Source organism: Erpetoichthys calabaricus, chromosome 11 (genome assembly GCF_900747795.2).
Source record: "Erpetoichthys calabaricus chromosome 11, fErpCal1.3, whole genome shotgun sequence".
NCBI lineage: Eukaryota > Metazoa > Chordata > Cladistia > Polypteriformes > Polypteridae > Erpetoichthys > Erpetoichthys calabaricus.
Genome location: NC_041404.2, coordinates 49261642 through 49289521, shown reverse-complemented (window position 1 = coordinate 49289521; position 27880 = coordinate 49261642). Strand labels below are relative to the sequence as shown.

General features: G+C 40.1%; 1 protein-coding gene across 3 annotated transcripts in view; it reads left to right on the top strand.

The window, feature by feature from the left end:
• tenm2b (teneurin transmembrane protein 2b) overlaps nt 1–27880 on the top strand; it is a 1820998-nt gene that overhangs the window by 655045 nt on the left and 1138073 nt on the right. The gene's annotated exons all lie outside the window — the stretch shown is intronic.

Sequence of the window (27880 nt, the reverse complement as noted above, 5' to 3'; positions counted from 1 at the left end):
CAACTCCCCTCCAAGGAGTGACGTTTATGTAGTTAAAGCAATTTAAGTTGGAACTTCTCGCTGCTATTGATGCTAGCAAGAAGAAAATAGATGTTGCAATTAAGTTTGGTGTTCTACACTCAGCTTTTTCAGCTGTGCATGCCAAAAGACCACGTTATGTTCCAATTCCATTATAGTGAAATCATAGTTATAACATTTTTTTAATTAGTCCCAAGCAATAATGGAATTTAACCTATGATATATATATATTGTGACAATGACGTTGTACCAGCGCTTAACCCGACACAGACAGACGCAGGAGGCACACTTATTAAGGCACAAGCTTTTTATTTTCTTCCATTGTGGAGAATGTCTTCCCCGTTCCCACAAGCCCACAACACAGTCCAAACGCAATTACAATTGCAATTCCTTAACTTTTTCTTTCTTTTACTTTTTTCTTTCTCCTTCACTTCTCTCCAGCAAGCTTTGTCTGCCTCCTTCCGACTCTCGCTCCCAGAGTAGTGGTTGCTGTCTGCTTTTATGACGCACCCAGAAGTGCTCCAGGTGCTTGACGACCTATGTCCGGTAGCACTTCCGGGTGTGGTGGAAGAGCTGCTCTGTAGGGCTAAGCAGCAACTACAGTAACCCCTGGCGGCGCCCATGAATCCCAACAGGGCTGCACCAAACTCCAACTCCCATGAAGCCCTGTGGGAGTCCTAGGCACCGCTGTTATCTAGCGTTCCGGAGAAGGTACTGTCCTGACCAGGCTTGCTCCCCCGGTCCATACAAGGGAGAGGCGTCCCAGCCGTCTGCCACAATTTATATACAGTATATGCATGGTATACACTTTGGATGGTTCATATGGATTATTTTAAGGTTGTAAATATCACACATAAGATCATATTAATAAAGAAAGTTGCTTTAACTAATTAATTTAAATATACATTTTTTGAAATATCTTACTGCGGTGGGTTGGCACCCTGCCTGGGATTGGTTCCTGCCTTGTGCCCTGTGTTGGCTGGGATTGGCTCCAGCAGACCCCGTGACCCTGTGTTCGGATTCAGCGGGTTGGAAAATGGATGGATGGATGGATGAAATATCTTAGGGCGTGCGTTAAATTCATAATGGACTATATAAAGGACTATACTATACTATACTTCCTTAGAAGGCTGGCGTCCTTCAACATCTGCAATAAGATGCTGCAGATGTTTTATCAGACGGTTGTGGTGAGCGCCCTCTTCTACGCGGTGGTGTGCTGGGGAGGCAGCATTAAGAAGAAGGACGCCTCATGCCTGGACAAACTGGTGAGGAAGGCAGGCGCTATTGTTGGCATGGAGCTGGACAGTTTGACATCCGTGGCAGAGCGACGGGCGCTGAGCAGACTCCTGTCAATCATGGAGAATCCACTGCATCCACTGAACAGGATCATCTCCAGACAGAGGAGCAGCTTCAGTGACAGACTGCTGTCACCGTCCTGCTCCACTGACAGACTGAGGAGATCGTTCCTCCCCAAAACTATGCGACTCTTCAATTTCACCCAGGGGGGGTAAATGTTAACATTATACAAAGTTATTGTCTGTCTGTATACCTGCATTGTTATCACTCTTTAATTTATTATTGTTCTTTATCAGTATGCTGCTGCTGGAGTATGGGAATTTCCCCTTGGGATTAGAGAAAAGCCAAGCAAAGGTGTCATTTTGCTTGACACCTTTTATTGCCTAACTAAAAAGATTACAATATGCATATTGTAGCAGTTGAGGCTTTTGTCCAGCTTTCGAGGCAACTCAGGCCCCTTCTTCAGGCGAGATGTAATCATAAAAGGTGTCATTTTGCTTGGCTTTTCTCTACATTCATAATGGCTAACACGGTACAACACCCTAGTACCCTTGGGGTTAATAAAGTATCTATCTATCTATCTATCTATCTATCTATCTATCTATCTATCTATCTATCTATCTATCTATCTATCTATCTATCTATCTATCTATCTATCTATCTATCTATCTATCTATCTATCTAATCTATCTATCTATCTATCTATCTATCTATCTATCTATCTATCTATCTATTATATAGGGCCTTTCACATTATCTATCTATCTATCTATCTATCTATCTATCTATCTATCTATCTATCTATCTATCTATCTATCTATCTATCTATCTATCTATCTATCTATCTATCTATCTATCTATCTATCTAAGGGACTGCACAACTAAGTAAGTCACATCGAAAACTTTCATGAAGACTCTGACGTGTGTAATGTGACATTGACTGGTGATAAAAAATGACTCTTTTGTTTTTTGTCAGGCTGCCTGTGAAGTTGACACCACTTAGGCGTCTTGTGTGAGATAAAACAGCACTTCAGTAGGCCTTTTGCAAGTTTTCCGAAGTTAATAATCTGTTTCATGTAAATCAGGCCAAAGGTTTTTGTCGTTTCCTTTTGTTTTCCCCCCTATAGTAGGTGTATCTCAAGGGGATTCATAGCACAAGGTGCGGTTCTTGTAATGTTTTGACAAAGCAACAGAAACTAGGCCACTCGCTATGTCTGGGATCTTGCCTTCTTTAATTGAGTGTGAAATGTGCTACTAAAAATGTATTGTATCTGACACTGAAGTAGTTTCCATAGCAAACATTTAGTACATGAGTAACATTTTAAGTTAAATGAATTGGAATCTTTTTTTTTTTTTTATTCTCAGAAACTGAAGAACTCATGGTACATTAGTTTTCTACATTCTTTAAAAAAGGGTAATGTTATTTGAAGAATCTCTAGCTTTTTGAGCTATCTTAATAAGAGATTCAATTTTGCTTGCACTTCGCTCTGCATTGTACATAATGTTAAGATGTGAAAAGCTTTAAACAGTTTTGTGTGTACACAGACGTGCTAAAAGAGAAGAAAAAAATCTTGTTTGCCCCATTTAACCATAGAATTATTCAGACATTAGTGTCTTCACAAGATTAAGCAGCTGCACAGTTAGTAATGAATATTAATTATAGCCCATTCTTACATTCGAGCTGCAGAAGTTCATGTTTAACAAATATGAAATACTACCATGGGAGCTCTTATTTATTTTTATCATTAAATGATAAATGGTGTGTGTTTTCTACACATATAATATGAAAATAAATACAGTTCATAGAATACTGGAAATGTAATTAGAAACAAATACTTTGCTTCACCACTGAGATTTGTTAGGAGCTACATGTACTGTAAAGACTCCTTCTTCTTCTTCTTCTTCTTCTTCTTCTTCTTCTTTCTCTTCATCTTTTCCCACTTCTGTATGGCGTCAATGTGCTTAATCAGGCTTTTCCATACAGCTCAGTCCTGCACCTCTTCACCAGTCAGACCCTTTTTCCTTCAGATCTTCTTTTACTTTGTCCATCCACCTTCACTTTGGCCTTGCTTGGTTCCCATCCCAATCACTCTGTTGCCTACATATTCATCGTCTCTTCTCATCCCATGTCCATACCAGTTCAATGTACTTTGTTGTACTTTAGTTGTCTCATTTCTTATTCTGTCCTTTTTTGTAACTCCAACCATCCTTCTGAAAATTCTCAGTCCTGCCATATCTGACGACTTTTCCTGTGCTCCCTTTCCTGCCCGTGTCTCGGCTGCATGCATCATTGTTGGTCTTAAAAACCCTACCTGCTACCTTCATAAAGGTTTTCAATGCTTCATTTGCTTTTATTATGATCTCCACCATTTGTTGCTGTTTGTGATGCAGGGTTGCCAAGCTTTTGCTGGGCAGGACGACTAGAAGTGTGTAACACGTGACATTACTACCAGGACTGGATGAAGGTCAGCATCATAGACTTCCAAGTTTGTGGACAATCAAAACTAAATAAACCCCTTGTATTATTATTGTTTAAAGCTCTCTTGGGTAACAAATTCTAAATCTGCTCTTCGATTTTGATTTGCATCATGGTTTATCTGGAATCAGCTCCAAGTATACTTGTCTAATTCTTTCTTAATGGACCCCAGTGAACAGATTACTACTGACAGGACCTTGGCTTTGGTATTCCACATAAGGGTAAATGAAAGGTAAATCAAAAAGTAAAGATAATTTGATAAAGAACAGAATCTGACACAATACAACACGTTTGCTATGGCGTATGTGTAGTTTGAACATGCACAGTGCAGCGCTCTGCCATTAGTCTAGACCAGAGGTAGACAAAGTTGATCCTGGAGAGCCGCAGTGGCTGCAGGTTTTTGTTCCAAACCCAGTTTTTTAATGAGAAGTCAACTATTGCTAATGAAGCCCTTATTGCTCAAGTGCCATTTTAGTGGTCTCTCATGTTGTGGTTCCCCACCCTTAATTGCTTATTTCAGTCTTAAACAGCTGCATTCACTGTTTTAATGGCTTCTTATTAGCATATAAGATGCAAATGACAACGGAGCCAGCGGTTCTCCATCTAACTTGTTTCCATATACACCTGTGTGGATTCATCATGCACTATTTGATTTAATAAAACACTTAACAGAAAAATGTGACAGACGGAAAATTATCTGTTTTAGGCTTCAAATCATAAATGATCTGTTGTCATTTGCATCTTATTGCTAATAAGAAGCCATTAAAACACTGAATGTAGCTATTTAAGCCTGAAATAAGCAATTAGAGAGAGACCACTAAAATGAAGCAGAACAATGTCACTTGAGCAATAAATGTTAGCAATAATTGACTTTGCATTAAAAATGCTGGCTTGGAACAAAAACCTGCAGCCACTGCGGCTCTCCAGGATCGACTTTGCCTACTTCTGGTCTAGTCGAAAGCAAGGTCAAATGATTGCACCATTGTTGAACAATGCGCTGTAGTGAGATTTGTTTAGGCAGTGGAAGTGAAACCTGCTGATATTCACAGAAGGATATTAGCTCGTGCAGGTAAGTAAGCTGTTTGGGTGCTGTGAAGGACAGCCGGGTCCCATGCCCGGCAGGGACGCCCCTACTGCATCTGTTCCGGGGGAGATACCATGGACAGCTCAATACCTCCCCCGGGACGCTTGGTGGCAGCCTCCCTGGCAGACGATGATTCCCCAACCGGGCGCATGGCTCCATGGGAGATGGAGTCCTCCACAGCCTGGTTGGGGGCTCGGATGGCCGCCAGGGGGAGCTGCATGGACTTTGCAGCCTGGCTGGTCAGTTCCTCAGCCCCACCCGGAAATGCAATTAGGCCCAGGTAATCAAGCACCTGGAATACTTCCGGGTGGGGTATAAAAAAGGCCAGCCACCATCACTCGAGGGAGCCAGAGTCGGGAGGAGGAGGACTAAGCCTGAGGAGGAGGAGTGGTGTTGCTGCCAGAAGGATTGTTGCTGTGGTGAATTGTGCTTGTGTGGGACTGTGTATTGCCTGTGGGTCACAGGGAAGACGTGCGCCAACGGGTGAAGAAAATAAAACGTGTGTGGTTAAGACATACGGTGTCTGTCTGTCTGTCTGTGCCTGGGGCCTGGTCTTTTACAGTGCCCATCTTGCACAGACTTTACAGAACCCCACGTCATCTTGCATTGCGTCACGTGCAGATGCATAGCTGAGAGACAAATGTGCAGCAACAGAAGACAAAATAATCCGTTGGTCTTCTGCTGATGAAGGCATTCACCATGTCAGTGTGGGCGTATCTTCCCTTTAATAAACTTTTTGTTAGGCCATGCTGTTTCCATTTCTGTACTGAGCCAACATCCTTCAGTGAATTTTAGCAAATGTTACTCCCTCTGCACAATAATTTTTTTGTTGAACACCTTTGTAAACTACATGGGGGAAGTAAAATATACAACAAAACATATTTGGGTACAATATTTGATATTCATAATTCATATTTCAGAATATTCATCATACCTTTAACATTCTATTATATTCCGAATGTGAAGATTATTAGTATTATTATTTATGCATCATACATAGTAAGCATATTAGTATTATTTTTTAAAAGGCCTTAGTGTGTTAGAATATACAAATTCAAGACAAAGCACATCATTGCTGTTACATGTGCTTTGTATTCCAAGGTGAAGCAGTACATTAAGGAAAAGAGATGAAAAATAAAGAGCCCACAGAAAGCGAGATCTCCATCAGCCTAAGTTCAGTTATCTACAATACACTAACCTGAGCAAATCAATTTAACTAATCAGCTGCTTTCAGTACCCTTCAGCATAAAATGTTTCATAGATAAATCCTCAATGAATCCTTCAGTCCAGGGCTGGATCTGTGAGAACGGATGGTTCCCATTACTAAATTCACAGGAAATGAATAGATGAAGAGGGCTTACACGTGGCTACTGTAACAGACAAACATGACGCTAAGTGCTCATTTGAACAGTTCTTATCTAGATGAATGTTTTTTGAATGTTAAGATCACCCACAATGTTCATGGTTTATCTATTTAAAGAGATAATTAGATTAAATGTAGGTTCAGTGAGGGATTACCCTAATTAAAATTATAATCATTTTTTTTTTTGTTTTGCCTCTAAACTTATGTTTAGCAATATCAAAGAAACAGTGCAAGTTCTAGAGATACTAGAAATTATTTAAGGTTATTAATTGGTTGTTAGTTCAGGTGTTTACTGTCCGGTATTCATCTGGTGATGCGCACAAGGTTGACCTTTGAAAAAAATTAATCTGAATGAGTTGACATACCAGTTGGTTACTCTGTTTAATAAACAATTATTTAGATAGATTGATAAAAAGATAAATGTAAAATGAAAACAAAAAAAAATTTGTCTGAGGGACAGAAATCGTGCTAAAGAATACAATCATTTTAATATAATCTTCAAAAGGTTTTTGGAGACTTAGAGCTCTGTGGTCCTCAGAAGGAGGTCTGCAATTGAACACCAACTTCCAATGGGACCAGAAGGGGTGTGTGGCTTTGTGCTCAAAGGAAGTAACCTCAATGTAGACAGACAGAACAACAGTTAGTGGAGGTGTCACACTCAATTCCTTACCCATATTTACCCACACAGACACGTAGAATACTCCCCACACCCATGTGTGTAACAAAAGAAAGGTAGTATATACTGTACTTGACAGAGAAATGGAAAAGGGGCTTACATCCAACAGATAAATAGAAACATGGGCACACAGATAAACAGATTTAAAATGCACTAGATAGATAGATAGATAGATAGATAGATAGATAGATAGATAGATAGATAGATAGATAGATAGATAGATAGATAGATGTGAAAGGCACTATACAGTATGATAGATAGATAGATAGATAGATAGATAGATAGATAGATAGATAGATAGATAGATAGATAGATAGATAGATGTGAAAGGCACTATACAGTATGATAGATAGATAGATAGATAGATAGATAGATAGATAGATAGATAGATAGATAGATAGATAGATAGATAGATAGATAGATAGATAGATAGATAGATAGATAGATAGATAGTGTGACAGATTTAGGGTCCCCGTGATCCCTTGAACCCTCAGACCACACGTCAGACACCAGGTAAAAGTCCAAATATTATATTTATTTAGAGAAAACGTGCACAAAGCACCCTCTTCTCCACAATATTCAAATAAATACACAATAAACAATCTCTAATCAATAATAACAATAATCCTCCTCACTCCCAGACGAGTTGCCACTCTTCCACCCAGCTCAGCTCAACGTCTGGGATTTCCCATCGTCCTTTTATATTCCCTGACCCGGAAGTGTGTTCAATCTCTCAGTCCATGTGATTCCTTATCACTTCCGGGTCAGATAAAAATCCTCTTATTCATACCGGAAGTACGTTGTTCCTTTTGTCCATGTGAGCATCAAGTGACTCCGTGAGAACCCTAACTACAAAGAGGACTATTTCATTTATGTTAGGTAGAATGCCCAAAGGGGATGGCCTGGAACCCCTACAGATTTTATTTTTTTCTCCAGCCTTCTGGAGTTTTTTTTTGTTTTTTCTGTCCACCCTGCCATCGGACCTTACTCCTTTCTATGTTAACTAATGTCTTTATTTTAATTTCTTACAGTTCTTCTTTTCTTCATTATGTAAAGCACTTTGAGCTACTTTTTGTATGAAAATGTGCTATATAAATAAATGTTGTTGTTGTTGTTGTTGATGTGACCAGGACGCACTTCCATGGTATCCAGCAGGGCTGGTTATAAAAACTACAAGGACCATGAGGCCCTGTTGGAATTCGGGGAACTTCCATGCTGCCGGGAGAGCTCCATCTGGTGGCCTGGGGGTATTGGCCGGCCATATACTACAATAGATAGATAGATAGATAGATAGATAGATAGATAGATAGATAGATAGATAGATAGATAGATAGATAGATAGATAGATAGATAGATAGATAGATAGATAGATAGATAGATAACGTTTTGTGAAATTAAAAAAAGAACAGATCAGAAAAGTTCAGGTAAAGTTACTACACATGCAGAATAAAAGGCAGATATAAGATTTCTTCTCTGATTACAATCTTCACTTTCTCATGTTAAACTTCCATTATGTGCCATACTTAAAGTTGTCTTACTTGCCTTTGTCTTCACTTCAGCATGCTCACAATGTTCAGTACGGTTTGAAACTGTTTGGCCTTCATGCCTTACCACCTGCAAGGCTAATCATAGACTGAACTGGTCTGTAGTCAGAATGACAAGAAGTAGAGTATTCCATTTACAGAGTAGCTTGTAGGGGTTATAACAGTACTATTTACTAATGTATAGACAAATATTTTAACATAACTAGGTAAATATTTCAATCAGTTTAACATAACCTAACTAACAAACTGCTCCTTGCATCGACTCAAAACTACAATATTAGACAATCAAAGGAAAACATATCTCCCTATTATATAAAAAAATCTTGGGACAAGACGAGACTTTTTCAGAGAGACGAGACGTGACTTACTCAGAGAGACACTTTGATATTCTGCGAGACAGAGAGTAGATGATAAAGTAGAACGTTGTAAAGAATTCAAAAACGTTGGCGCGATACACATGCAGAGCAGGTTAGATATAATGCAAGTATAACAATTCGAAAGTCTCCAAAAAATGATAGTAAAGATCGCATTAGCGCAAACAGATGGAAATTATTACTCAGTGAAATAACGGAACAGCGAAAAGATATATTGTTCGGATTTAAAGTTTAAGTGAACTTCACCTACGCTGTCACGCTTGGGTCACAGAGTTGCACAGATACACAGGAGATTTTAGAGACAGAAACGTTATTCAGACACTTCAAACAAACATAAGTCTCTTTCAGGAGTGAATTGAGCTCCGTGTGTAGTCGGAGGGGACAGTCCCATCTCTCAATTAAAAGAACAGAAAATCTTCCTCTTTATAGGGGTGTGCCTCGGGAGCGGGACCCCCAGCAGGAGCAGAGGATGTCTGGGGGACAAGAGAGACAAGGCAGTGAGACCAAAGGACAGCTGCTGTACAGACTTTTTATTGTTCGAAATGCCACGTGAGATGCAGATCATGCGTCATGGCAGCAGCAGTAAACCAGCAGCTGATCGTGCAAAGAGGAGGTAAAAAAAAACAATTTGTTTCCCATTGTATCACCATTTAAGAGGGGGTTTTGGAGGAGCGACCGCGTCTCTTTGCGGTGCATTCAGCCCCTCTCTTCACAATGCGAGCGGCAGAGACGCAAAGTGGCTGGCGCGTAACGCAGGCCCTGGGGGGTTGATGGCAGGGGTTGGCGGGCAAAGCGAGCAGGGGGCAAAGCCCCCTAGTACTACAATAAATATTGTGCTAAAATTAACTGTAGTAAATTGAAGTTTGTATTGTTTTTTTTTTTTATGGCTTCTGGCTGCATGTGAACTTAAGGACAATGGGAGGAAGCATCTTTAGAGGTGCTTCTTATTACATTGTAGAGGAATGAGTCTGTGGTCGAAGTATTTCAGGAGAGCACCACCTCAAAGGGATGGGCAAGATTGTTCATGATGACAACAAATTTTGCCACCGTACTCTTTTCCAAGACAGCTCTCGGAGTGTCCAAGGTCAGTCATGTGATGGAGCTGGCTTTGATAGCAAGTTTGTTCAGACATTTTGTGTCACTTCCTTCCCCTGGATGGTGGCAGGCCTTAATACTCCGATAGTCTACTATCAACCTTTTTATCCTAGTGATGTTGATCTGTAGGTGGTTTCCCTGCACAACAAGACAAAAGTTCTTCACCAGCCTCCTGTACCCCAACTCATCTCCATTATTACTACAGCCTATGATGGAGGAGTCTTCTGAAAACGTCTGTAGGTGGCATGAGCTGGTGTTATATTGGAAGTCCATTCTGTTTAGGGTAAACAGGAAGGGAGTCAGGACCGATCCCCTGTGGTCCCCATATGGTACACACCACCATCTCTGACACACAGTTTCTAAAACCGTATAGTCATACATTTTAGACCTTTTATTGCATACCAGTAATGGCGCACTGCTTGATAACATGCCGTGAATACACTTGACTTGAGCGTTCCTAGTTTTCATCCTCTTTCTCTGTACGTTTATCACTCGTTTGCTCAGAGGTTGATGTCCTTGCTGCTTCCTGAGCAGATCTTCTTTTCTCCACCCTAGCGGCCCGCTTCTGTTCTTCTTTTGTCAGCATCTTTTCGCATTAAAACTGATTAAGTCAGTGTTTGTGTTGCAATTACTTTCATTTTTCACTTAAGCTGTCTCTTCAATCTGTCTCAAGAATGATTTAAGACATGAAGCGGTAGGGGAAGTGATGGCGAAGGTGGTAGGGGATGAGAACGGTGCCTGTACGCATGTGCCACATGGTCGCCTTGGTGGCTTCTACAATAAAATAAAAAGAGGAATAACCTTGGAGGTCAATCATCACCCCGAAAGTGGATAGTAGACGTCATGTAGTATATGTGTACTAAATTTGGGGTCAATATGTCAAATGGTTTGCAAGCTACAGGTGATTTAAAATCCTGGACAGACAAACGAACAGCCCCGGGAGCGTATTATATATAAAGGAATTTATTTGTTACGCTGATGTTAAACACAAAGTGGAGGCCAGTCTTGTTTCTCAGTGGGTAATTGTGTGCTACTTTAAGCCATCTAAATGGTTGTGTCTGTTTAGTTTTTTTTTCACAGTATATTGTTTTTGAATGAATATGTAATGAACATTTGCATTTATTTTAAATGAAACTTGAATGTTTAGGTGCACAGGTGCACAATACATATTATAAATTGATTTTAAACTAATTTACAACTCCAGAACTGTGTGGAGGAATGTGACGTTTGTGTAAATTAATAAGAAAAAAAGCAGTGCTGTGTGATCTTTAGCGGCGCACACACCCTGTCCACATGTTCCCGAATATGTCTAATGCCATTTATAGCTCTTCTCTGGATACCCACCACAAAATCTGTCATCCATTTTGGTGGCAGGGATGGCAGGCTGATCCATCTTTTTTTTTCCCAATAAGGACTACATTCTAGTAGACAGGCAGTAGATTTTATTTTTATACTGTATTGAGGATTACTTGTATTCTGTTCTGTGTATTGTATTGTATTGTATTGACCCCCTTTTTCTTTTTGACATCCACTGCACGCCCAACCTGCCTGGAAAGGGGTCTCCCTTTGAACTGCCTTTCCTGAAGTTTCTCCCATTTTTGCCTACAAGGTTTTTTTTTGGAGTTTTTTCTTGTCTTAGAGAGTCAAAACTGGGGGGCTGTCAAGAGGCAGGGCCTGTTAAAAAGCCCATTGCGGCACTTCTTGTGTGATTTTGGGCTATACAAAAATACATTGTAATAGCCAACCCGCGCCGCATAATTATGTATTGATGGGTGAACACTTCCTGAAGGACACAGTTGTCCAAATGGGGTGGGTTTGAACATACGACTGTGAGTGAATGAAAAGATGGAACTCTGGAGAGAGCAACATACAATTGTCCGTGACTGAACACTGGTTGTGGCAGATACAGACATATCGTTTTGAAAGTTTGTCACTGTGCCTTATTAATTGTCATTGCAACGGCCAATCTAACAGGAAATTGTCTGCGTGTAAAAGTAAAAGGCAAATTTGAATCTGATGGGGTCAGGGATATCCGGGGAATAAGGACAGTTTGTGAGGTAGGAGCTGCGATAGTCTTACACTCTAGAACATTGCGGTGAATGCTGGTAACAGTCAGTCTAGTGCCTTTACAGAGACTTCTTGCTGGCAGGAGGTTTCTGAGAAGCATGACGACTGAACCAATTTTAATTTTGAGTTTATGCGGAGGCATGCCAGTGGGAGTAAGACTGTTAAGAAATTCTTCAGGGAATGAAACTTGATCTGCGTGATCGTCTGTGACGATGGAGGCAACGCTGGTGAAAGTTACTTCATCGGTAGGGATAAGTTTCAGTACTTGTTCATTACGGTGTAGCGAGTCTTCATTGGTGACGCTTAATATAGCTCCCGTACTGAGTTGTTCCGGAGTCACAGTTGAGAAGTCGATGTCGCCATATAGATGTTGAACGGAATCAGAAATAAAAGATAGATAGATAGATAGATAGATAGATAGATAGATAGATAGATAGATAGATAGATAGATAGATAGATAGATAGATAGATAGATAGATAGATAGATAGATAGATAGATGGAAAGACACTATAAGATAGATAGATAGAAAGATAGATATATAGATAGATAGATAGATAGATAGATAGATAGATAGATAGATAGATAGATAGATAGATAGATAGATAGATAGATAGATAGATAGATAGATAGATAGATAGATAGATAGATACTGTATTAATCCCAAGGGGAAATTCACATACTCCAGCAGCACCTTACTGATACAAAAACAAATTAAATTAAAGATTGATAATAATGCAGGTAAAAACAGACAATAAGTTTATATAATGTTAACGTTTACCCCCCGGGTGGAATTGAAGAGTCACATAGTTTAGAGGAGGAATGATCTTCTCAGTCTGTCAGTGGAGCAGGACGGTGACAGCAGTCTGTCGCTGAAGCTGCTCCTCTGTCTGGAGATGATCCTGTTCAGTGGATTTTCCATAATTGACAGGAGCCTGCTCAGCGCCCGTCGCTCTGCCACGGATGTCAAACTGTTCAGCTCCATGCCTACAACAGAGCCTGCCTTCCTCACCAGTTTGTCCAGGCGTGAGGCATCCTTCTTCTTTATGCTGCCTCCCCAGCACACCATCGCGTAGAAGAGGGCGCTCGCCACAACCATCTGATAGAACATCTGCAGCATCTTATTGCAGATGTTGAAGGACGCCAGCCTTCTAAGGAAGTATAACCAGCTCTGTCCTTTCTTACACAGAGCATCAGTATTGGAAAAATAAAAGGAAAACAATGTGAAGGTAATGGACGAGGGAGGAGTGTTAGAGTTGGTGGGCGGGGCTCTGTCTTGCGTGTCATGGTCGGCTGCTTAGTGAATTGTTGGTGGGCGTGGCTCTGTGAGTTGGCGGGCGTGGCTCTGTCTTGCGTGCGTCTTGCTTGCCATGGACTTAGTGAATTATATATATAGATTGTATTGTATTGTATAGGTAATATACTCAAGGAACTGTGCATTGTGGACTTCTTAGCAAGTGTAGTATGACACCGTGGGGTTGCTATCCCAGCTCTTGCACACCTCTTGTCACAGCACATACGTTATAAAAGCAAGTAAGGGAAAAACAAATTATTTAAAGGTGTATTAATAAAAAAAAACAAAACACACAGTGTGTTTATTACTTCAGTGTTACTGACAAAATAGGCCCAGAAATCAGATATTCTGGAAAGGGAACCTTTACCCAAATGTATGAACCGTTGTCATATGCAGAATTGCAAGTGGGATTATTTTGCTTTGTATTCAGAATATCAAAAAGATTTCGAAATGAAATAAATTTTAATATGTAATTGTGTCTTACAAACTGACAACAGCTTATCACTTCTGTGAATGGTATCCCTCAGGGATCAGTTCTTCGGCCCCTTTATTTTTTTGTCTACATCCTGCCTTTTGGTCAGATCCTTCAGAGTCATGGCCTTTACTTTCACTGTTGTGCAGATGATATTCAGTTTTATCTTAGTACACACTCTTCCACAGACTCTTCTGTTAATATATTAATGGATTGTATTTCAGATTTAAGTCTTTGGATGCAGAGTAACTTTTTCAAGTTAAACACTGACAAAACTAAAGTTTTGCCAGTTGACCCTAAATCCTTAATTTCGAAATCATCTGCTTTATTTGTTAAATGGTCTGCTCCTTTTGTCAAACATCTTGGTGTCATATTTGGCACATTACTTAATTTTGAGGCTCATATGACGCTCCTCACCAAGACAGCATTGATTCACCTCCATGACATTGTTTATCTTCAACTGTTTCTCATTAGGAACGATGCACAAACTGTGGTTCCTGCTTTCATGTTGTCTCCTGTTGATTGCTGTGATTCTCTCTTCGTTGGCCTTACTGCATAGTGTTTACAAAAGGTACAGTATATTTAGAACTATGCAGCTAGAGTTCTGTCCTGTTTGAAGCATTCTGCCCACATCACCACCATTCCCTCTGGTTACACTGGTTACCAGTTCAGTCCCTTATCAAGCTCCAAATCTCGCTACTCACTTTCAAAGTCCTGCATAGCCTTGATCCTCTTTACCTTAGTGAATCTCTTACTAACCTTCTCACTCTCTGAGGTCTTCTAGCCATAATCTTCTTGCTGTCCCACTCACCAGACTTTCCACCTTGGGAGGCAGGTCCTCTAAACTCTCAAACTGTCTCTTCCAGTCTTTCTGTGACAGCTCTTTTCAATTCTGATTGAACGACTTTTCTCTTTAATGTCAGTTCTTTTTTTTTGTAAAGCGACCTTGGGATTGTTAAAAGCACCATATAAATGTAACTTCTTAATTTTTTTCTTCTTGTTTTTCTTATTCTATGACACAATCTTGGATGCTTATGTACAAAATTGTGTCAAATTTTGTCTTGTAAAAATGTAATTCTAAGGTGGTTTTGATTTAAATAAAACGGAATAAACGTGATACATGCACACACGCACATCTTTGAATTGATAAAGGCTTTCCTAAACCCAGTCCAGTCAACTGACCATAGCGGTACACTTAATTAATGGACAGATACTGCTGGGCTCCATTTATGTTAATCAGTTTCAAACCACTTTGTTTTCCTGTCTCTTTAAACAAACCAGTGTCTTTATGTATGCTTATTATGTAATTAGTAGTAATTAACAAAGTTTGCATTTGATTTTACCTGAGATCTTGTCACAGTCTTCTGTGCTTGCACTCACTGAAAAGCGCTATATACAAATAAACTGGATTGATTTGAACTGAATACACTTCTGGTGCAGCTTCTCTAGGCAATTATGACCTCCAGGGCTTCTCCACCCAGTCTGGTCAAGTCTACTGAGTCTTGCCTCACACTGTATTCGACAGCACTGTACCCTTTTTAAAATCCATCATGGCTAAGACACACCAGGGAATGCCTGCTAATGGACCTTGACTCTGCATTTCAGCTGTCCAGACCTTCTCTAACTGTAAAATCACCTTCTCATCCATCGAGAGAGAACATCATTCACTTCCATCTGCAACTTAGAGCATGTGCCTTCTTCACCTACCTAATGGATTTCAGAAGGATTTGCAGGAAGCCATTCAAGGAATAAGGAGTGAAATTATCAAATAATTGGTGAATAGGATGAACTCCATAAGCAGTTAAATATGAATAAAGCTATATATTATTGATCAATAAATAGGTGGATGTGAAAGGTACTGTATTAAAGATAGTTAAATAAAAGCCACTCTATAATAGTTAGGTAAATGTGAAAGACTATATGAAGTGAGAGAAAATCAGATATAAATGGAACATGTTATATAAGAGACAAACAGATAGACAGGAATGAAATAATAGATGTTTAAAGGCAGTATACAAAGCAAGAAAAGTGGAGATAAGTCCATAATAGCTAGAGAGACAAACAATGAAAGTTACTATAAGACAGACAGACAGACAGATAGATATGAAAGGCACTATATAAAAGATAGATAGATAGATAGATAGATAGATAGATAGATAGATAGATAGATAGATAGATAGATAGATAGATAGATAGATAGATAGATAGATAGAAGGATAGATAGATATATAGATAGATAGATAGATAGATAGATAGATAGATAGATAGATAGATAGATAGATAGATAGATAGATAGATAGATAGATAGATAGATAGATAGATATGAAAGTAAATATATAATAGATAGATAGATAGATAGATAGATAGATAGATAGATAGATAGATAGATAGATAGATAGATAGATAGATAGATATGAAAGGCACTATATAAATGATAGATAGATAGATAAATAGATAGATAGATAGATAGATAGATAGATAGATAGATAGATAGATATGAAAGGCACTATATAAATGATAGATAGATAGATAGATAGATAGATAGATAGATAGATAGATATATAGATAGATAGATAAAATGATAGATAGATAGATAGATAGATAGACAGATAGATATGAAAGGCACTATATAAATGATAGATAGATAGATAGATAGATAGATAGATAGATAGATAGATAGATAGATAGATAGATAGATAGATAGATATGAAAGGCACTATATAAATGATAGATAGATAGATAGATAGATAGATAGATAGATAGATAGATAGATAGATAGATAGATAGATAGATATGAAAGGCACTATATAAATGATAGATAGATAGATAGATAGATAGATAGATAGATAGATAGATAGATATGAAAGGCACTATATAAATGATAGATAGATAGATAGATAGATAGATAGATAGATAGATAAATAGATAGATAGATAGATAGATAGATATGAAAGGCACTATATAAATGATAGATAGATAGATAGATAGATAGATAGATAGATAGATAGATAGATAGATAGATAGATAGATAGATAGATAGATAGATAGATGGGTAAATGGATATGAAATTCACAATATGATAGACCAGAATAAAATGCACCACATGATATGTAGATGTAAGAGGCACTATATTAAATGAGATAGACAGAATGATACAAATAAAAGATTATATAGAAGAAAGAGAGATACAAATGAAAGCCACTTTAAGACAGATATAAGTAAGAAGGTGCTATATACAGTAAGATTGAGCATAACAGGTCTGTGGTGCCCTTAGAAGTCCGGGGCTGCACGCACACTACACTGAATGTATCAACGTGTGTCTACCCGGCGCCAAGAGGTGTGGGAAAGCCATTGAACCCCATTCGCGATGGAGACCGGGGCTTGTAATTGTTCCCCACGAACGAGGAATTCCCAGTAAGTGTGAGTCATACGCTCGCACTGATTACGTCCCTGCCCTTTGTACACACCGCCCGTCGCTACTACCATGGTTGGTGACTTGGTGGATTATATATAGAAAAGCAGCCGGAACCGCAAAGAACAATGAAAAGACAACGTGGCTCAGAGGTGCATGTGGTCTGTAGCAGAGACGAAAGCGACTCAGGTGAGGAGTTGGGGGGCGGGCACATGAGCAGGCAGTGGGTACTGAACGATGATTGTATGTTGGTTCGTAGCGTGCATTGTTGCAATGTTACTTTTCTTGGTGGTTTATTAAATTACGGATTTTTCAAATGTTCATTTTTTTCCCTGTGCTTAAACATCATTTAAAAAGCGGCGTGATTATGCGGCGTATGCTATGCCGCGGGTTGGCTAGTCCTACATGTTCCCCAACATCCCCCAAACCACCATTTTAACAGAAACACATTTATGAAATTAGTGTAGAAGACCCTTAGGTTTTGAAGGCACAGTATAAGATAAATAATTACATTGTCAAGAATTCCATTACCAATTTATTTATTTTTTTTTTTGGACTCCCCGCTCCTGCCATGACAGACAGTCAGATGGCCCTCCTCTCGTAGGCTGCAGCTGGCACGGCTCTGCCACTGTAAGGCCAAAGTCATTACTGAATAATACTTTCAAGGGAGAATTTGAAAATGCCTGCGTGTGTCTTTTAATGAAAATGCTTGTTTGCAGTCCGCTGTGGCGAGGTTAGCAGCAACAATGTCAAGATGCTTTTAGTGAGTTAATGCATAATAAAAATGCAAAAATCTTTCTGCATTGCTTTTCAATTTTTTTTTTTTTATTTCTTTTACTCATTTGAATAGAAGGATTATAAATTCACAGATAATGGTGGTAATCCAATAATAGTTTCCTGTGATATCCCCACAGTCTGCAGAAATCCATGTAACAGAATTTTCAGATGGAAATATTTAGCTTTTGTGAGACATTGTCTTATCACTGAGTGCCATGATTATGTAATCGCTCAACCATGCTTTATTCAAATTTCTGACCCATTTTATGCTGCCAATTTTTTTATCAGCGAATACTGTGCCGATCAAAAGGGCTTGGGGGGCTTTAGTGAGTTTTTTTTTTTTTTTCTTAAAAATAATATGGATAAAAGTGTGGTCCTTCTGTCTCCGAGTTAATGAGCCACCATCCCTGGGATCGAAGTTCTTTTTTCAGAGGATGGATTACATCCTGGTTTAATGTTTAAAGTCACTCTGGCTTGGGCCTTTGTTATCACTTCCTTCTGTTTGAAGTTCACAGAGATCACGTTAATGTCAAGGCACAGGGTACAAGCAGTAAAGTGTTAATAATGTAATGTCTCCATGTCTTCTACGCATAGCTGAATATTTATGAAACTGCATGAAATGCAGCAGTTGAGAATCTCCGTACGTAGCGTGGACTGGAGTGATTTACATGTGCAGCGAATTCTAAGCGGCTTATGGGCTTTTCTAAAGCCTGACCCTTCAAATCTGCCATTTGCACTGTTTTCTCTTTTATTCTTCCTCTGGCCTTTTCTGGGGAAACATATATGAGGGCAGTTTTTTGTGTGAAATGATTTCAATAACACTGATTCTGAGAAAGCCATCTTTAAAAAAAAAAAATTGCTGTCTTTTTAAAATAATATTTTGAATTTTGTACATGACGTAAAAAAGTAGCTGCACATAGGAGCAATAATGGATCTATTTAAATAAAACGTTTTATTATTATTATATAACTGAAGTATAAATACACATAACAGTGGATTCAGAATCTATTCAGACACCTTCACTTTATCGTCTTGCAGATTTCATTTTGAATTGATAAATTTGCAGTGTTTGCCCTATCCTATAAGGTGAAAATATCCATCCATCCATTTTCCAACCCGCTGAATCCGAACACAGGGTCACGGGGGTCTGCTGGAGCTAATCCCAGCCAACACAGGGCACAAGGCAGGAAACAATCCTGGGCAGGGTGCCAACCCACCGCAGAACACACACAAACACACACTAGGGCCAATTTTAGAATCGCCAATCCACCTAACCTGCATGTCTTTGGACTGTGGGAGGAAACCGGAGCGCCCGGAGGAAACCCACGCAGACACGGGGAGAACATGCAAACTCCACACAGGGAGGACCCGGGAAGTGAACCCAGGTCCCCAGATCACCCAACTGCGAGGCAGCAGCGCTACCCACTGCGCCACCGTGCCGCCCAGGTGAAAATATGTTTTCAAAAAATTCAAAATCAAAAACTGAAATCTCTCATTCATAGAAGTATTTAGACCAGGGGTGTCGAACTCCTGGCCTGGAAGGCCGCAGTGGCTGCAGGTTTTCATTCTTACCCTCTTCCTAATCAGTGACCAGTTTTCACTGCTAATTCACTTATTTGCCCTTTGTTTTAATAGCCCTGTTTTTAAGGATTCATTGCTCTGACGTGATTCATTTCTTCATTAAATGACAGCCAAACAGAAATGAGATGTGAAATGAGCCAACAGATGACCAACTAAATTGGGTCTTCAAACTCCAACCAGGGCGGCACGGTGGCGCAGTGGGTAGCGCTGCTGCCTCGCAGTTGGGAGACCTGGGGACCTGGGTTCGCTTCCCAGGTCCTCCCTGCGTGGAGTTTGCATGTTCTCCCCGTGTCTGCATGGGTTTCCTCCCACAGTCCAAAGACATGCAGGTTAGGTGGATTGGCGATTCTAAATTGGCCTTGGTGTGTGGGTGTGTTTGTGTGTGTCCTGCGGTGGGTTGGCACCCCTCCCGGGATTGGTTCCCTGTGTTGGCTGGGATTGGCTCCAGCAGACCCCTGTGACCCTGTGTTCGGATTCAGTGGGTTGGAAAATGGATGGATGGATGGATGGAACACCAACCAGTTTCTTAATGAGAAGCTGATTCTTGCTGTTAATTAAACTCGTTATTTAATTCCATGGCTTGTTGCTGCTCTCATTCTGCCACAGCAGACATTTCGGTAATTGTTGATTTTCTGTTTTTTCTAAGAACACCATCAAAATGTTTTGGTGATCTGAGAGATCAGTCTTACTGAGACCTTCACCTTTCTTTATTTTCAGATATTGTGGATAGCTGGTTGTGTGGGCTGCTTGTTCTGTGTCTCATTCTTGTTTTGCTGCTAAGTAAGGAAAAAGAAACAACAAAGGGGCCTGAGTTAATTAAAATTAAGGCAAAAGAAGTTAATTAGCAGCAACAAACTGGCCACTAATGAAGAAGATGGTTAGAATGAAAACCTGCAGCCACTGCGGCCCTCCAGGACCGGAGTTCGACACCTGTGATTTAGACCCTAAATTCAGAACTTTGTGGGACCCCTTTTGGCAGCAATTCTAGCTTTAAGTCTTCTTGGGTAAGTCACTACAAGCGTGGTACATCTGGGATTATGTAGTTTATCCCATTCTTCCTAGCAGAACCTATCAGGATATGTTAGATTGAATGGCAAATGTCTGTAAAGTGCCATCTTCAGGTCTCTCCTCACATATTGTATGGTGGGTTCAAGTCTGGGCAAGTTAAGGATTCTCAGAGACCTGTACAAAAGCCACTTCAGTGTAGTCTTGAAACCCGAAAAATCGATCATAAAATCAGACCCCAACTTATACGCCCGTTCAAAAATAGGATAATTATTTTTTTTTTTTTACATCTTCTTGCCTCCTCCAATCTCGCACCAGTTTCTCAGACACATCAAATTTTATTGCAGCAGCTCAGTTACCAATTTCTCTCACCACTTCAACGATTTTTAATTTAAAACCAGCTTCATATTTTCTTCTGATCGAACGCTCCATCGTAGATAAGGGATGCTCTTACGATAAAAGTGTATGAGGGTGTGAGATACATAAAACACAAATCAGTGCAAACATCGCTTCGGAATAGTTCGGGTATTACCGTGTAGTCACATGGGCACAATACATAAAAATAAAAGGCCGTGTGCTCAGTGGTTACTCTCTCAGGTGGGCATCAGCATATCATAATCTCTTAGACCAATAGCGTGAGTTTTCCGCATTCGACTTATACGACCGACATTATAAAACACCAGAAATTATACGGTAAAATCAAGCCCCGACTTATCCGCGGGGGCTTAAACGCGAGTATATATGGTACAGTGCACCCTCGTTTATCACAGTTAATCCGTTCCAGACTGTACCGTGATAAATGAATTTTCTCGAAGTAGGATTCTTTATTTATAAATCGAATATTTTCGCAGTAAGAGTATAGAAAACCTGTTTACGACCTTCTAAATACGTGTTTTAACATTATTAGAGCCCTCTAGACATGAAATAACACCCTTTAGTCACCATTACACTCGTATTACCCAATATATTAGACAAAATAAGAGAAAATAAGACATATTAGACGTTACAAATATCATATTATTATTATTGTACTGTACATTTAATTACACACACACACACAGTTCTTACACACAACCACTAACCTATGAAGGCACGAGCTCAGTAGGAGAGTCTTCAGGTGGTGCAGTATCTTCAGCAGGTGCCTCGTTGTCTCCTTCCACTGAAGGAGTACTAGGAGTAGGCAGTGGGTGTCTGGGTGCGCAGCTGAAGAACATCTTGATAGGCAGTTGCTGGCGCTGTCTTTTCATATGCGGGAGGAGGCTTTTGTAGGGTATTGCCATCTTTGGTCATATCCAAGAGTTTCACCTTCTCCTGGATGGTAAGCATCTTCCTCCGGTGCTTAGTTTCATTGTCAGAAGGCTTAGAAAAAGCAGCACGTTTAGGAGCCATCGTGGGGCTTAGATAAAAGTTCTCAGAAAACGCATGCGTAGTGACGTAAGTGTGTATGAGAAAAAATCGCGACAGAGTGAAGCCGTGAAAGTCGAAGCGTGATATAGCGAGGGATCACTGTATATGCTTTGAGTCATTGTTGTGCAGAAAGGTGAACTGTCGTCCCAGTCTGAGGTTGTTTGCGCTGTGGAGCAGGTTTTCTTCAAAGACCTCTCTGTATTTGACTGTATTCATCATTCCCTCAATTCTGACCAGTCTCCCTGTCCCTGCACCATCATACTTCACCATAGGGTTGTTATTAGGCAGGTGATGAGCAGTGCCTGGTCTAAACCAGACACAGTGCTTGGAATTCTGCCTTAAAAATTCAGTTTTTATCTCATCAGACCAAAGAATCCTTTTTCTCCTGGGCAAACTCCCAGTGGATTGTCATTTGTCTTTAATTTGTGAGTGCCCTTTGTCTAGCCACCCTATCATAAACTCCTTACAGATGGAGTGCTTCTGAGATGGTCATCCTTTCAATAGGTTCTCCTACCTCAGCAGATATCTTCTGAAGCTCTGAGAGTGAACATTGGCTTCTCGGTCAAGTGACTAATGCACTTCTTATCCAGGTAGTCAAGTTTGGCAGGATGGCCAACTCTAAAAAGAGCCCTTGTAGTTCCAAACTTCTTCCATTTCAGAATTTTTGATGCCACTGTATTCATGGACTGCGGTGGGTTGGCACCCTGCCCGGGATTGGTTCCTGCCTTGTGCCCTGTGTTGGCTGGGATTGGCTCTAGCAGACCCCCGTGACCCTGTGTTCGGATTCAGCGGGTTGGGAAATGGATGGATGGATGGATGTATTCATGGAAACACTCAAATCTTTAGAAATGAATGTATCCCCTTGCCCTGATTCATGCCCCACCACCGTTTAATCACAGAGGTCTACAGAGAGTTCACAGCTTGGTTCTTGTCCTGACATGCAGTGTGAATTGTGGGACCTTCAATGCACAGGTACATATGTGCCTTTCTAAACGATGTCCAGTTAATTCACGTTGCCACAGGTAGACCGCAATCAAGTTCTAGAAACATCTCAAGAGGAATTAAATTCAAGCACAATCTGGAGTGTCACAGCGAAGAGTCTGAATTTTTAATTTTTAATAAATTTGCAAACTTTTCCGAAAATTTGTTTTCACTTGTATTTATAAGTTATCGAGTGAATTTTGATGGGCAAAAATAGCAATATCTACCTATTTAAAATGAAACCTACAGCGTATTTTCTGAAGCCACTGTATGTGTATTCAGTACTGTGTTAATGTTTCTGGCCTCCAAAGGAATTTATTTTACACATTTTCCAATAAGTGTTTATTTGCTTGTAAATACAGTAAATTAATAAAACAAAAAAAACAAAACAACAAAAACACGTCAGTGTTGTGTGTCGCTCCTAGGAATGCAAATCTGAAGCAATTCCCTATGGTCCAGTGCTGTCTGATTATTTCAACTAGTCCTCTGTTCCATTTTTCTTGCGGATTGGCCTCAGGTCTTCTTTTGACGCTGAATTCTCTTTGTTTTTTAACATGTCCAAATGAACCTTTGACTTATTCAATGCTATCTCTTTGCTGTTTTAGTCAGATGGCTTTACTCGACTGTTAGAGAATTTTCGGCTGATTCCTTCAAGCTTGTCATAATAAAAGATTATTTTGAATTTTGTTACTAATAGTAAATCTTGACTATTCTTTATTTGAGGAGTGTTTACCGAAACAGCTTCTAGTTTTGAGGTAAGATCAGTTTGTTTTATTGGTTATGGCCCAGCGCGTATTTTCACCTTCTGATCCCATAATTCCATTATTTTTTTCACTGTCACCTGCTGAGGTAGAACAGCTCACTCACATCGGACCATTTTGGACTTCTCTGTTGCCCAAACCCATCAGCATTTGGGATTACCTGAAGGAAACCCACATATATATTGGTAGAAAATGATGGTAACACACATTGAAAGTTAGCTAAGGACCCTGGAACTGGTGGGCAGCACTTCGAACTACTGAGCCAGCCTGTTGCTCACAAACAGAAACATCTGTCCTTTTTTCTAACTTGCAAAAATTTTAAACTGATAGACGGTATGGGCTGTTCCCAAAAAAGAAAAGCGCACTAAAAAATTAACTGAAGCTTTAAAATGTGCTCAAGTTTGATGGTTCTTTCTGTGAATGGCACGATATACTCTCACTAAGCAAATTAGGACGAACACCTGTACACCTGCTTATCCTTCCAGTTAGCTAATCATCGAATCACGTGACAGCTGCACAGTACATAACATCATGCGGATGAAGGTCAGGAGCTTCAGTTGATGTTCACATTAAACACTAAAATGGTGGTTGGGGGGGTATTGGATCTTGGTGATTTCGGCCATGGCATGATTAATGTTGGCATGAAATGCTTTGTTGATGAGAAAGGTCAGAGGAGAATTGCCAGACTGGTTCAGGCTACGGAACTCAGAAAACCACTCTGTACAACTGTGGTGAGCAGGAAAGCATCCCAGTATGAACAACATATTGGACTTTGAGACTGGTGGGCTGCAACAGTAGAAAACTATCCTGTCAGCCAACAACAGAAAGCTGAGGCCATTGTAGGCACAGACACACGAAAACTGCACAGTTGGAGACTGGAAGAACGTACACGTTCTGTGTATTGTATTGAATTGTATTGGATTGACCCCCTTCTTTTTGACACCCACTGCACGCCCAACCTACCTGGAAAGGGGTCTCTCTTTGAACTGCAGTTCCCAAGTTTCTTCCATCTTTTTCCCTACAAGGTTTTTTTTGGAAGTTTTTCCTTGTCTTCTTAGAGAGTCAAAGCTGGGGGGCCGTCAAGAGGCAGGGCCTGTTAAAGCCCATTGTGGCACTTCTTGTGTGAAAAATAAATTGCATTGTATTGTATTGTAGCCTGGACTGATGAATCTCGATTTCTGCAGAGGCACACAGATGTTAGGGCGAGAACAGCATGAATCCATGCACCCAACCTGCTTGTATCAACAGTGAACTTGTATCAACTGGTGAATTTCCCCTTGGGATTAATAAAGTATCTATCTATCTATCTATCTATCTATCTATCTATCTATCTATCTATCTATCTATCTATCTATCTATCTATCTATCTATCTGTCTGTCTGTCTGTCTGTCTGTCTGTCTGTCTGTCTGTCTGTCTGTCTGTCATATAGTGCACTTCTATCTATCTATCTATCTATCTGTCTGTCTGTCTGTCTGTCTGTCTGTCTGTCTGTCTGTCTGTCATATAGTGCACTTCTATCTATCTATCTATCTATCTATCTATCTATCTATCTGTCTGTCTGTCTGTCTGTCTGTCTGTCTGTCTGTCTGTCTGTCATATAGTGCACTTCTATCTATCTATCTATCTATCTATCTATCTATCTATCTATCTATCTATCTATTATATTGTGTCTTTCATATCTATTTATCTATTATCTAGTGCCTTTCACATATATCTATTATATAGCATCTTTCATATCTATCTATCTATCTATCTATCTATCTATTGGTGGTGGTGTAATGGTGTGGGAAATGTTTTCTTTGCACACTTTGACCCTGTTAATACCAATCAGTCAGTCCTTGAGTATTATTGCAGTCCATGCACATCCCTTTTATTCTGTGTAAATATATTACACATAGGAAGCAAAAATGTTAGTTTTGAATTCACAATAGGAGGTCTGAATATCGAAAATACCCGTATGAGAAGAATTTAGGAGTCATAGTGGACTCAACGCTATCAACAACCAGACGGAGTTCAGAAGCCATTAAGAAGGCTAACAGAATATCAGCTTATATAGCGCCTTGACGTGTGGAGTACAAGTCACAGGAGGTTCTGCTCAAGCTTTATAACACACTGGTGAGGCCTCATCTGGAGTACTGGGTGCAGTTTTGGACTCCAGATTAGAAAATAGCTGAGCCTTTACAGTTTAAGCAAAAGACGATTAAGAGGAGACCTGACTGAAGTGTTTAAAATGATGAAGGGAATTAGTCCAGTGGATCGATACGGTGACATTAAAATGAGTTTATCAAGGATATGGGGATTACAAATTGAAAGTAAAAATGTTAGGTTTGAATAAAAAGTGGGAGGTCTGAAGATTGAGAAGGATTTAGGAGTACAATAGTAGTGGACTCTAAGCTATCAAATTCTCGAAAGTGTTCAGAAGCCATTAGGAAGGCTAACAGAATGTCAGGTGATATAACGCATTGACGTGTGGAGTACAAGTCACAGGAGGTTCTGCTCAAGCTTTATAACACACTGGTGAGGCCTCATCTGGAGTACTGGGTGCAGTTTTAGTCTCCAGGCTATAAAAATGACATAGCAGCACTAGAGAAAGGTCCAGAGAAGAGCGACTAGGCTGATTCCAGGGCAAAAGGGAATGAGTTATGAGGGAAGATTAAAAGAGCTGAGCCTTCACAGTTTAAGCAAAAGAAGATTAACAGGATACAATATTGGAGTGTTTAAAATTATGAAGGGAGTTAATCCAGTGGATCGAGACGGTGACTTTAAAATGAGTTCATCAAGGATATGGGGATTACAAATTGAAAGTAAAAATGTTAGGTTTGAATAAAAAGTGGGAGGTCTGAAGATTGAGAAGGAATTTAGGAGTACAATAGTAGTGAACTCTATGCTATCAACTGCCAAACAGTGTTCAGAAGCCATTAAAGAGGCAAACAGAAGGTCAGGTTATATAGCGCCTTGACGTGTGGAGTACAAGTCACAGGAGGTTCTGCTCCAGCTTTATAACACACTGGTGAGGCCTCAGATGGAGTACTGGGTGTAGTTTTGGTCTCCAGGCTAAAAAAAGGACATAGCAGCACTAGAGAAGGTCCAGAGATGAATGACTAGGCTGATTCCATGGCTACAGAGTTATGAGGAACGTTTTAAGCAAAAGAAGATTAACAGGATACTTGATTGAAGTGTTTAAAATTATGAAGGGAGTTAATCCAGTGGGTCGAGACGGTGACTTTAAAATGAGTTCATCAGGAGCATGGGGACACCATTGGAAATTTGTTGAGGGCTAATTTTGCAAAATATTAAGCAGTTTTTCCTCACATAGAGAACCATTGACACATGGAATAAGTGACCAAGTAGTGTGGTAGACAGTAGGACACTTGGGACCTTCAAAACTCGACAGTGTTATTTCGGAAAAATGAAGAGGATAGGACTAGCTAGCGTTGTTGGGCTGAATGCACTGTTCTTGTCCAGATTGTTCTAATGTTCACGGACACAATTTAGCTGGATCTGAATCCAAAGGAACACCTTTGGGATTTGGTAGAACATAATTGTGCAGCTGGCAAAACTGTAGAAACTGTGCGATGCAATCATGTCAACATGACCCAGAATCTCAAAGGAACGTCTCCAACATCTTGTAGAATCTATGCCACAAAGAACTGAGGCTGTTTTGATAGCAAAAGGAGGCTCCCACCCAGTATTAGTGTGGTGGTCCTAAGGCGGAGTTGTGGCTCTGTGGCTAAGAATCTGCACTGTTATCTAGAAGGTTGTCAGTTCAAACCCTGTTAGCGCCAGAAGGGATCCTACTCTGCTGGGTCCTTGAGCAAGGCGCTTAACATGAAAATTGGTCCAGGGCGCTGTACAATGGCTGACCCTGTGCTCTGATTTCCAAAAGTCGTGAAAAGACAGTTTCCCCCTTGGGCATTAACAAAGTACTGAGCTTTAGATATCAGAACTCTGTTTACTGTACACAGATTTGTCTAGATTATCGGAAAGCCCTTGAGTTATGTTAATGGCCACCTACAGATAAAGGATTGTATAATAAAGATGCAGTCGTGTGTCCGTAGGGGTCTGTGACTGAGAGAGCTCTGCTGCCCCGGGCTGGCTGATTGGCCATGCAGCAATCCAGTCGCCAGTGCGTCTAAAGGCAATTCTGCACTTGTCATCTTTTAGCAGTACTGTAAATAATCCAAAACCCTTAATGTACA